The sequence below is a fragment of the Pezoporus flaviventris genome, unplaced genomic scaffold (assembly GCF_033815535.1).
Source record: "Pezoporus flaviventris isolate CSIRO_AGI_PZ_B2104156 unplaced genomic scaffold, CSIRO_AGI_Pfla_v1 ptg000023l, whole genome shotgun sequence".
NCBI classification, from domain to species: domain Eukaryota; kingdom Metazoa; phylum Chordata; class Aves; order Psittaciformes; family Psittacidae; genus Pezoporus; species Pezoporus flaviventris.
This window is the reverse complement of record NW_026892571.1, coordinates 15,337,250-15,347,575: the sequence shown is the minus strand read 5'-3', so window position 1 is coordinate 15,347,575 and position 10,326 is coordinate 15,337,250. Positions and strand designations below refer to the sequence as shown.

General features: G+C 42.4%; 1 long non-coding RNA gene across 1 annotated transcript; it reads right to left on the bottom strand.

The window, feature by feature from the left end:
- Nucleotides 1-4,002: 4,002 nt before the first annotated feature.
- On the bottom strand, nucleotides 4,003-8,591 carry LOC133271315 (uncharacterized). Its single transcript, XR_009744083.1, has 3 exons — nucleotides 7,779-8,591; nucleotides 5,370-5,546; nucleotides 4,003-4,972 (listed from the first exon to the last, which is right to left on the bottom strand). It is a non-coding gene; the product is annotated as an uncharacterized LOC133271315 (long non-coding RNA).
- Between the last annotated feature and the right edge of the window lie 1,735 nt (nucleotides 8,592-10,326).

The following is a 10,326-nucleotide window of genomic DNA, read 5'->3' as shown; positions in this document are numbered from 1 at the left end:
CATCTCCTGATCAAAAGCGATCAAAAAATACAAGTAGGAAATAGTAGGGTACAGTATGGAGACTACTGTACCACTGCTTTAGCATTAAGTAACAAGGAAGTTGCCTAGGGCACCATTAGGAGGAGCAAGGAAAATCATTCAGGATGTGGTTAGAAAGAAGAGAGATTTATCCTCAGGCTCTCTCTGAGCCTAATGCGGATATGGGTTCTTACAGCGTTTATGATCTGCCCTGAAAAGCAGCCAGGAGCATTTGAAAGAGAGGTATTTCAAAGTGCGATTGCATGTTCAGGTACATATCTAAATAAAGAGATTCAGATACGTATCTAAGCATCTAGTTCTGTTCCATGCCAGACACCAAAGGGGACCGAATTTCCTCCTGAGGAGTTTCAGTAAATTCAGCTGTCACAGGGAATAAAAGGACCAAAACACTCTCATTAGTAAAGAGGGACAGGAAGTTAAAAAGTAGTAGTGAATGTGAACTGCAAAAAGGAAGAACTGTGATAAATATCAGGGAACAATTCATAGGAACAGTTACTCAATAGAACAGGTTGGGAAGGCTGGTGCATGGCCTTGGTGACACTGCTGGAGTAAACCCTGTCCTGTGAGGCGTCACTGAAGTGAGTGATCTGTGTATGGTGCAAAGGATGGTGGGTGACCAAATGGAAATCCCTTCCCACCCCGGCACTTCTATGATTATAGCTGTGTTATAAAACTCCTTTTAAATTACCTTTTTTGTTTGATTGCTGGTTGAGCGGCTACTACATTTTCTGAGAACTGATAGCTCTTGGTTATCAGTTCTCAGAAATAAAGCAATAACAAACTGAAGAAAGGGAACAATAGGAAGAATTCCCCTGAAGTCATTTCCTTCAGACTGTGAAAGTTGAGAGCCCAAAAGCAGCTACTGTACACTGCATCATTATCCTCCTAACCAGACTCCTGAACTTCTGCAATTTTTACGTATTACTCCCAATAAAAATAATTAAAACAGTGAGAAAACCGGTGCACTCCCATTACCATCCCTTTAACAAAAGGGGACAGAGTTATTCCCTACCAAGACCCTCAAGAATATTTGGGCTGCCAGCTTGATCTGGATTTCTCTCTGACAGAACAAGGGGAATTGCTTTAACCTGACAGAGGGGAGATTATAGTGAGCTCTTAGGCAGAAGTGCTTCCCTGTGAGGGTGCTGAGGCGCTGGCACAGGGTGCCCAGAGAAGCTGTGGCTGCCCCATCCCTGGCAGTGTTCAAGGCCAGGTTGGACACAGGGGCTTGGAGCAAGCTGCTCTAGTGGAAGGGGTCCCTGCCCATGGCAGGCGTTTGGAATTAGATGAGCTTTAAGGTTCCTTCCAAACCAAACCATTCTATGATTCAGTGATTCTTCCCAGTCCAATAACGGTGAAGTGACTGCTGTTAACCAGGAGTGACTCCAGTGAATCTGAATTTCACAATAGGAAAAAAGATAAGAGGCTAACCTTGATGGCATTTGAAGGAGGTGCATAGTGCCTGCTTGCTCTGGGACAGGACACAGCTACATAGGAAAGGCTGGCTGCCCTCTGCATCCACCTCAGCTCCACAGTAAGTTTTGCAGATACTCAGGAAGCGCCTTTGAAGTGAAGACAGCAACACCTTTCTTCTGCTGAGAAGTTCAAAGGAGAGGAGAACATGTTTGTTACAGTGATGGTTCTCTCCATGGAGGTGTCAACTAGCTGTTCACTTAGGATCTGTCTAGGACTAAGGAGTTGGCATTTTCAGCTTAAAAGTACATAACAGTAATGAAGAGCGTTTCATTTGAGAACAGGGGAGAGTTAATCATCATTCGTCACTGTCAGACAGCTGTCTTTGAAATGCTAAAAATGCATTTTAGGAGGAGTTATGCATAAATGTGAATCGAGGTCATACCTATGATTGAGAATTAAGTAACCACGATTTAATTCAATAACAGTTTTCAGCAGAATTGTCGTGACGAACATGTGTAATGCAAAACCAGTCCAGCCTATTTAACTAGATTTGAAATACCTGAAAAACACAAAGGTGCATTTAGTAAGAATTCAGCTAAACCATTCTGGGTTTAAACAGCACTAAGTGGTTTCCTGAGCATTTGATGCAAATTCCTCATAACAGGAGCTGCAAATAATTTAATGGGAAGTGTCAGGGAAAAGAAAGAAGTGTTTGGAAACACAGATTTTTTCAAGCAAGCTAGCCTTTGGTGCTGGATTAATTTTCTCAGCCTGTTGTGTGGTCCTACAGGTCAAGAGTCAGAAATGCTGACAGAACAATCTGTATACCTGCCCTCCCCTGCCCCATTTCTGGGGATCAGGACCTTCTAGTCACTATTTTTCATACATACAGGATTCTCACAGATTACAAAGGGTTGGAGGGAGCAAAGTTTGCTCCTTTTAGTAGCAGGGGGAAGCATGCCCATGTAACAAGTTAAAAAGCTCAAATTCCAAAGATTAAAAAGAAACCCTCAAAACATTAAAAGAAATCAGAATTTTCCAGTATACATCAAATTATGACTTCACTGAAAGTGGTTGAACAAGGAGCTGATTGTAGAATCAAAGAGGTACCACAGCTAGTCCACATAGCTCATACAGCCGCACCACACCGCAGGACTGGCCACGGCATCACCTCTTTCTTCTCCACTAAAGGAAAGCCTTACACTCCTTCCCCAGTTCCCATAGAGCCCTCCTGGCACAGTAATTCTGCACTTCCCAAGCTGCACTGTCCCACTGCGCACCACAGAGCGGGGTGAAGTGCAACTTCTGCACTGCTCTGCTGAATTTTGCTTCTAAACATATGAACCTGGTCTGCTATTTTGGTAGGAACAATTTCATTCCATTCTTCTCTTGATTTGTTTTCACAGCTTTAATACTTCAAGGATTTAAACTCGCCTTTGAAAGGGACACCTTTGAAGCTAGAAAATAGTTTTGCTGCTGGCTGCCTTCCGGTTTGCCCTTTAGACAGTTCTCTGGCAAGAAGCTTCTGATTTTACAAATCGAAACCTTCTGTTTTGCACAGCTCATACCTGTGCTCTCCACGCAGGAAAGGGATGCTAAGTACAGTCCAGTTTTCTCCACCGTCTCACCCCACAGCATTGCTTCTGCCACCACTGCCCAGCAAGAAGCTGCCACAGCAGTAACTGGAAGGAGCTGGAGGGAAGGTCCTGGGAATATGAGCTGCTTCCATACAGCTCTTTATCAGCAGCTCTAGACTAAAAGAAAACAAATCCCAATTCTAAAAGCAGCCCGTATAACAAGATGCATCTGGCTTCACCTCACACATTCAAATCTGCTGTCCCTATCACTTCCTTCTACAAGCAAGATAAACATCAAAAGATTACACACTGGGAACTTAAACACTGCCCCTTTCCCCCCTGTTTGTAATTAAAATAAATAAATGGTGGGAGCCAGATTGAAGATACAGCAGTGATTTTTAAGCTGGTCTATTTAACATTGCAGCTGCAGTGCCACTATTTATTTATAAGAGAGGCTGAAAGTAAAGATCCTCATGCTTGAACACCGCTAAACACCCACAGGCGACCAGACCTTCCTCAGCTTTAATAAATACATTAATAGTTATGATAGATATGTGATGCTGTTGGCTAGCAACTGATAAATGACTGAAGGAAACTCATCTCACCAATGGGTTATTTTCAGTCCTGAAATCACAGCTACAGCACTCATAGTTTCTTGCTCTTGCCCACAGTTTCTATATTTTTCCCTTTTTCAGTTCTTGACACAAATCACAGCTACAGCTTAAGTTGTTTTTGTAATGGCTTATGTTCTTGTTCTTTTGGCAGCTTATTCAAAGGAAAATGGCATAAACTATGCTTAAATAGAAGCATTCATTTTCTTTCACTGCAAATTAATGACCCCTCTCTATCTCCATTTCTGGAGTTTGAGGGTTATTAAGTCTGCCATAATCTTGCATTGCTAGAAGTAAAGACATTGCACAATGGGATTTCAAGATGACATTTCTAGCACCAGCTGTATGCAAAACCAGTTCAGTTCTCATGCAGTTCCTCCATACTAGGAATTAGGAAGTACCTAAGAAGCAGTAATGCAGGGCATCAATTTGTTTACTACACACATAGCGTTGCTATGGGACAGGATGATAGAGCCTGCTGAGCAGAAGTTACATGTTGATAAATTAGCTGAAACAGGGTGCTGTACAACCTACAAGAAGGGTGCAGGATGTTAACCTGGAAATGAGGCAAAGTTGTGCAGTGATACGGAAGCTCCCCCATTGCATCACCTCGAGTGCATGCTCCACACCAACACCCTGCTGCTACCAACCCTCAGCCAGGCTCATGTCCAGCCATGAATTCATCCCCTGACAACTTCTGCAATCTACACAGTTACACAGCTGTTACAACCAAGCTATGAATTGCACTGGTTTATTGCCAGTAATAATTCCTTGTATTTTCCCTTATTTATATTAAAAAATAATAAATATACTTTTCCCTCCTATTAAGCATAGATTTGTGTTACAGTAAAATAAATAATCCCCTTTGGCATTCACCCACTCAGATGGATTCTATCTACTCCTAATAGCACCAACTACTAAATGGATTTAGAACTTCATATATAGGGTATCCCATGAGATGCATGAAAGGATGACACCCTCATGAGGATGTTTATGCTGTTGCACTGTAAAGTCACCTTTGTCAACCAAAGCTGCCTGTGTTATTGTCACTGGGCTGTGATTCTTTTGGGGTGAACATACCAGATGAGGTAAGCTGTAGGTTGACTGAGAGCAGGAAATGCAGTTTTGAAGCAAAACATTGTCCTCAGCTTACCCCAACCATTGTATTTAGGCAAGTAGGAGGCAACATGATGGATTTTTTCCCCTGGAAGTTTTTTTTTCCCCAGGTACCTCCTTTGATTGTAGAAGTAGTGTTTCCACTTTTAACGGTGCTCCTTTAACTTGTGTGCTGAAAATGAGCACCCACATCTGAAATGCTTCCTACTGCTTCTGCAATTTAAAGGGACAAAAATACACTAAATCACTATAACCTGGACAAAATTCAGGTAAGAATTTGGGGGTGTAGCGAGAGGAGTTGCCAGAAAACCAAAGAGGAGTAGATATTTCTCTTTTCTGTATTTTAGTTATAATGAAGTTGGTTTACTCTTAAGGAATACTTTCCCCCAATCATAACGTTTCACTTTAAGTCAGATCCAAAACCTTTTTTATATGCTGTACATTTTGACAGCAAAGGCAGGCAGTTTTCAATTCAGTTGACCAAAACTGGCCAGCAAACTAAACCAAACCAGCTAAATCCCTTATTTGTACAGCTGTGTGCACCAGGCCTTCCTCCACCCCCCATAAAGGATCATGCCACAGGACATCAACTCTACATCAAGGCAGTTACCACTGGGTCCTGCAGCAGGCAGACAGGATGATCACAAGTCTCTTCTGGCTTTATGAGCTGTGAAGGTTCTGCTTGTGTTCTGGAGGGAAGTAGTACTGAAGTCTTCTAACCATAGTGATGTTTAAACTGGTGCTTGCACAGCTACACATGTGGTATTGCCATAGCCCAAGAGAGCATCTGAAAGCAAAGCAGTCAGTTCAAGTTCAGAGCTTGGCCTCAGCTATGTTGCTCTAATAAGTTGGATTACATTTTAAATTATCTCAAACACAGATAGGTGTTGAATGAAGGGCATGAAATGGACAGCAGGAATAAGTGTATTTATAAACCCAGTTGACACAAAGAACTGAAATTCCTTCTAAGCAGCCTAAAGAAATGCAGTTTTAACTTGTATGTGCTGAAAACATTGTAAGTTCATGAGAAATTTTCAAGTTAAGGAACCATTCTGTTTTCTATCACATATCTTCTGAGTTCATTTACATCAAGTAGCACTAAAAAGAAGGCCGAAGGAACAGCTTGACTGGCTTGCATCTGCCACTGGAGTTGAGACAAGAATTTCCATGCTGCGAACCCATGGGAAGAGCATCATTTCACAAGCAAGCACCAGCACCCTTGGAGCTAAGGAGCAACTGTGCAGTGTTGTTTGCTTTTTGAACTGGGTCATGCTAAGGAAACCCCAGCTAAGGAACTCTGCCTTTTCCAAGTAATGGAGGATTATCATCTGCCATAATTAAACACTTCGGTTTACATAAAAGACTCCCATTGGGTTTTCTTTTAGTCACACCATTTACTGGCTGACCCAGTAGTCAGTCATCAATGGATGAAAAACCCACAAGGAGGAAGAAACGGAGATGAGACACTGAGAAGGGTGAGCTCAGAGCAGAACCTGGCTAAGAGCTCTGTGCTGGGGCAGTGGGGCTGGTGCCTGGCTCCCAAGGCCCACAGGATTTCTATACTTGTACTCATGTGAAGCATTTTTCCACCTCCAGGCTTCCTCCCGGCAGTCACGCTATTGCAGTGCTGCAGTCTGCACTAAGTGCCTAGAAAACAAGCTCATACAATAAAAAGTGCCAGCACAAAGCTCCTCCTTTCCAAGGCACAGCACCTCATTATCAAAGAGCTTCGCTCCCGTCTGGAGTCAGGATGTCACAGGTTAACATTGGCTGTGCAGTTCTTATTTCTAAGTGGGGTTCCTGTGTAGAAGAAAAAGATCCTTGTTGGAAAAACTCCACAGTTTGAACTCTTTGAATTCACATCACTTCTGCCATCTCCTCCCCTTTCCTTTACAAGGTCAGCACAACTGCAGTCTTTAGTAGCGAGTATTGTGTTGGGGTTCTCCAAATAAACCCGAATTCCAGAGAAGCTCTTAAGAGCTCCTCTTCTCAGTAAAGTTTTGCCATCACAGAGAAAGCAAACCAGGAAACAGAAATTCACAAGTGTTTGATTTCTCTTCCCAGTCACTTCTTTGGTGAAAGAGAGCAAAGAAACTCTTTCACACCCCTCGCTATGGATTTTCAGCTCTGTTTGCTTTGACTTCTTGTAACTAAGCCAAGGAATTAGAAAATAAAAAAGTAGGAAAAAAAAAAAAAAAACAAAAAACCAACCCAAACCCAACAAACCAACCCATGTCTGAAAATTTCCACTAATGAATTCCAGACTTCTGGACTGCAAAACCATCTGCTTTCTCCCAAGTCCTGTTGTCAACAACTGAGCACAGCTGTATGAAGGGCAACAAAAGATTGTACAGTTACTCGTGTTCTTACACTCCCCAATTTGCAGGCTTATTGAAGTACAGTAAAGAACCCCACTAGGCTCAGCGCAAAGCTTCATCATTACTTTCACCTTTGCAAAACCCAGCAATATTACCCTGATCACATTGGGCACACAGGTTACCTTCATTGTTCCTGCAAAGTCTTATCATAAAAAGCCAGTGGATGGCAAATCATATTACCAGGGCTTTCATCTGGAGGCAGGAGTTGGGATGCTGGACATTAATGATGTTAAACAACTCAGAATTTCTCCTGTTGTACCTGGGCAGCTCAGCAGCTCTAAAGGAAACCATATGCATGTAAACAAGAGAGTCCATTCAGCTTATAGTGTCTCTCAAACCAAATCATTGCATTAACATTGCAAACAACAGGACAAATTCTATCCAGCTCTGAGGCTATTGGTGACATCCATGTCCAAGTCTGCTAACGGCTGTGCAGTGTAAGGGCAATAATCTTGGTTTGCTATTTGAATGTGCTACTGACACCATGGAACATCATCTGCAGGAACAGTAACCATCACCCCCATCACACCAATTTTATGCAGAGAACCAGATTAAAGCATCAACAGGAAACCCTATTCTCTTTTGAAATATAGGATCTTCAGTGATTTTGAGGGGATCAGGGCCACCTTCCTGCACCTTACCTGCAGACACCAGCTCCAGCAGCAGAGGGTCCCTGGTCACAGGTTGGGCATTGTTTCCAGGCAAGGGCATCATCATTAAGACTTGACAGTAAAGGCACCAGCCTGAGCCAGTCTGCTGTCAGTAATACATGCCTCCCCACCACAAATCACACCAGGCAGCCTGATGCTCTTCTTGAATAGGGCAGGGATTTTTTATCTTTTTCCTCTAGAAGGTGGTTTCTAAGCAAACTTCCTTCAGACACATACAGCTGAAGTGATTGCTTCTTACCTTCAGCCCTGTAAAACACATCCTCATCAGCTGTGGGCCAAGTATTACAAGGCAAATGAAGCCTTAGCCTGATTTGATTCTGGTGTCTTTGAGAGCTCTATCCCCAAGTGCAACTTCTTCCTTAAAAAGTCCTAGAGGCATTTACAGTGTTTAAAGAATCACAAACTAATTAATCAATAGAATTAATATAGCAATTTCAATGAGAGAGCTGATACTATGGAAGGCTTCCTGTGCTCTCTGAGCAAACCCCTTGAATACATTTAACTTTCAAGTTTCCTCACTTCCTTTCTTAAAGCCTTTCTTTTAACAAGGCAGAAGGGAGAGGCTTGGAGATAGGCATTTAGAAACCCAACCCACAGATTTAACATAGAGCCTGTCAAATATTTCAACATGGAAATACCCAACAGCACATAAATAGCTCATGCTTCAGTTGTTACAACCTGCCTGAGTATATTTTTTCCAAATAGGCTGGGAAAAAGCACAACTCAGAACAGAGCTCATCTTTCCTCCCAGGGACAGAGCTCCTATAAATTTCAGTGAGCAGGAATAAATACTATTTCAGTTATTTTACTGACTAACAAAATCCCAAACCCAGTCTTTCCTCACCCTACTCCGTACAACAGTACAAAGCTTATTGAAAGCTTTGAACCTGGTAGGTCCCCATGTGGCTGCTAATATTGAACCAACTTCAGCTTCCTCCTTACCATTTGAATTGATGGATCCAAATGTACCAGAAAATAAATCAGTTTTTCTCACAGCTATGCATAATCAATGAGATGCAAAGGGGGGTGAAGACTACAGCCCTTAAATACAGCCAAGAGTCACCCGTGAGTAAGAAAAGTTCAGCCACACAACATAGTAATTTACCTGATCTACACCAGCTGAGAGCAGCTGAGTTCATTCACAGATGGAGACTACAAGCTTTTAAAGGAAAAACCCCAAATGCACGGCTGCTTTGGGAGCCTTCGCTCCGTTTTCCATAGAGATGGCTTGCAGAGTTAGGATGGGATCTGAGCTTTCTGATGCATAAGTTACATTAGTGCATATTGCATCCATCAGGCTCATCTGAAAACCACTCTTCTGTAACCTGGCTCAAAATTGAGCAGCTCTCATGGAAACATTCAAGACAAACAGTGGCATATGCTGTACACTGCTGCACCAGCTACCTGGGTTTGCCTTGCAGCTAGTGCAACCTGGCCCCCAGGGTTATCCTGTGCATCATCCCTGGAGTTAAAATAGATGAGAGTAAAGATGAAGCCTATTTCTTTCTTGTTCAGACTTGTGGTTTCGAGAGGTTTATTGCTTCTTATCAGCTCCAAGTTAGGTGGCCGTTTAAGTGTAACTGCTGCCCCCAGGGAGCCCCTTCCCACTGATAATTTGCATCCAGTACCTGTCTGTCTGCTCACGCTCGTATCTGTTTTCCTTAGATAGGCAATCAGCTGGTAGGAAAATTCCTAAGCAAGCAGGTCTTTCAAAGCACAGAGGTATAATGGCTGGGGGCAGTAAGTACACTTAGGCTGGGGCAACGGCTGTCTTTTATAGTCTGTGATCTCAGACCTGTGCACATGGCTTTTAATGAGCAGAGATGTATATAGGACAGATTATTCACAGCACCTACAATTCAGCATTTGTATTTTGTTTTCATAGGGCAAAGCATCTATAAAAGAGTAAATAAAGTGATAAATGAATAACAGAAGGTGATGAAATATTTCACTTTTCCATATAAGAGATCTCCCAGATGATCTAGACAGGTAGGACCTGCCCTTTACAAATGAAGCATATGAAGACTCTTTTTACGTTGCAATTCTTACTTATCAGTGTGTTACTTGACACTTGAGAAAAAATATCCAAGAGGAGATTGAATGCTTTTGTTGCAGCCAACAAAAACAGAGGAGGAATTCCAGTCCCCTTCTCTTTACCTGTTCTTACTGTCCTGTGATATGCATTTCTGGTGAAAGAGTACCAAAATGAAATGAAAACCTTTCTTTCTTTGATACACTCTTGGCAACAGAAAGAACTAAGAGGTGTCCCCTGAGTAAACCGCATCCAAGTCTTGTTCCCCTTTAATAAAAGGACCACCTCTAATAAATAGCTTTTAGCGACAACTCAGAGGTGGTTTCAGTAACGTCTTGTAAGGGATCTGAGCTCAGTTCACTGGGCAAAAAATTAAAAGGCATGTCCTCAAAATTGACAGGAAATACATCCTTTTCTGGCATGCAAAAATACAATTCCTTTCTACCAAATTTGGCTTAGGTTTAACAAAACATGTTACACAGATGG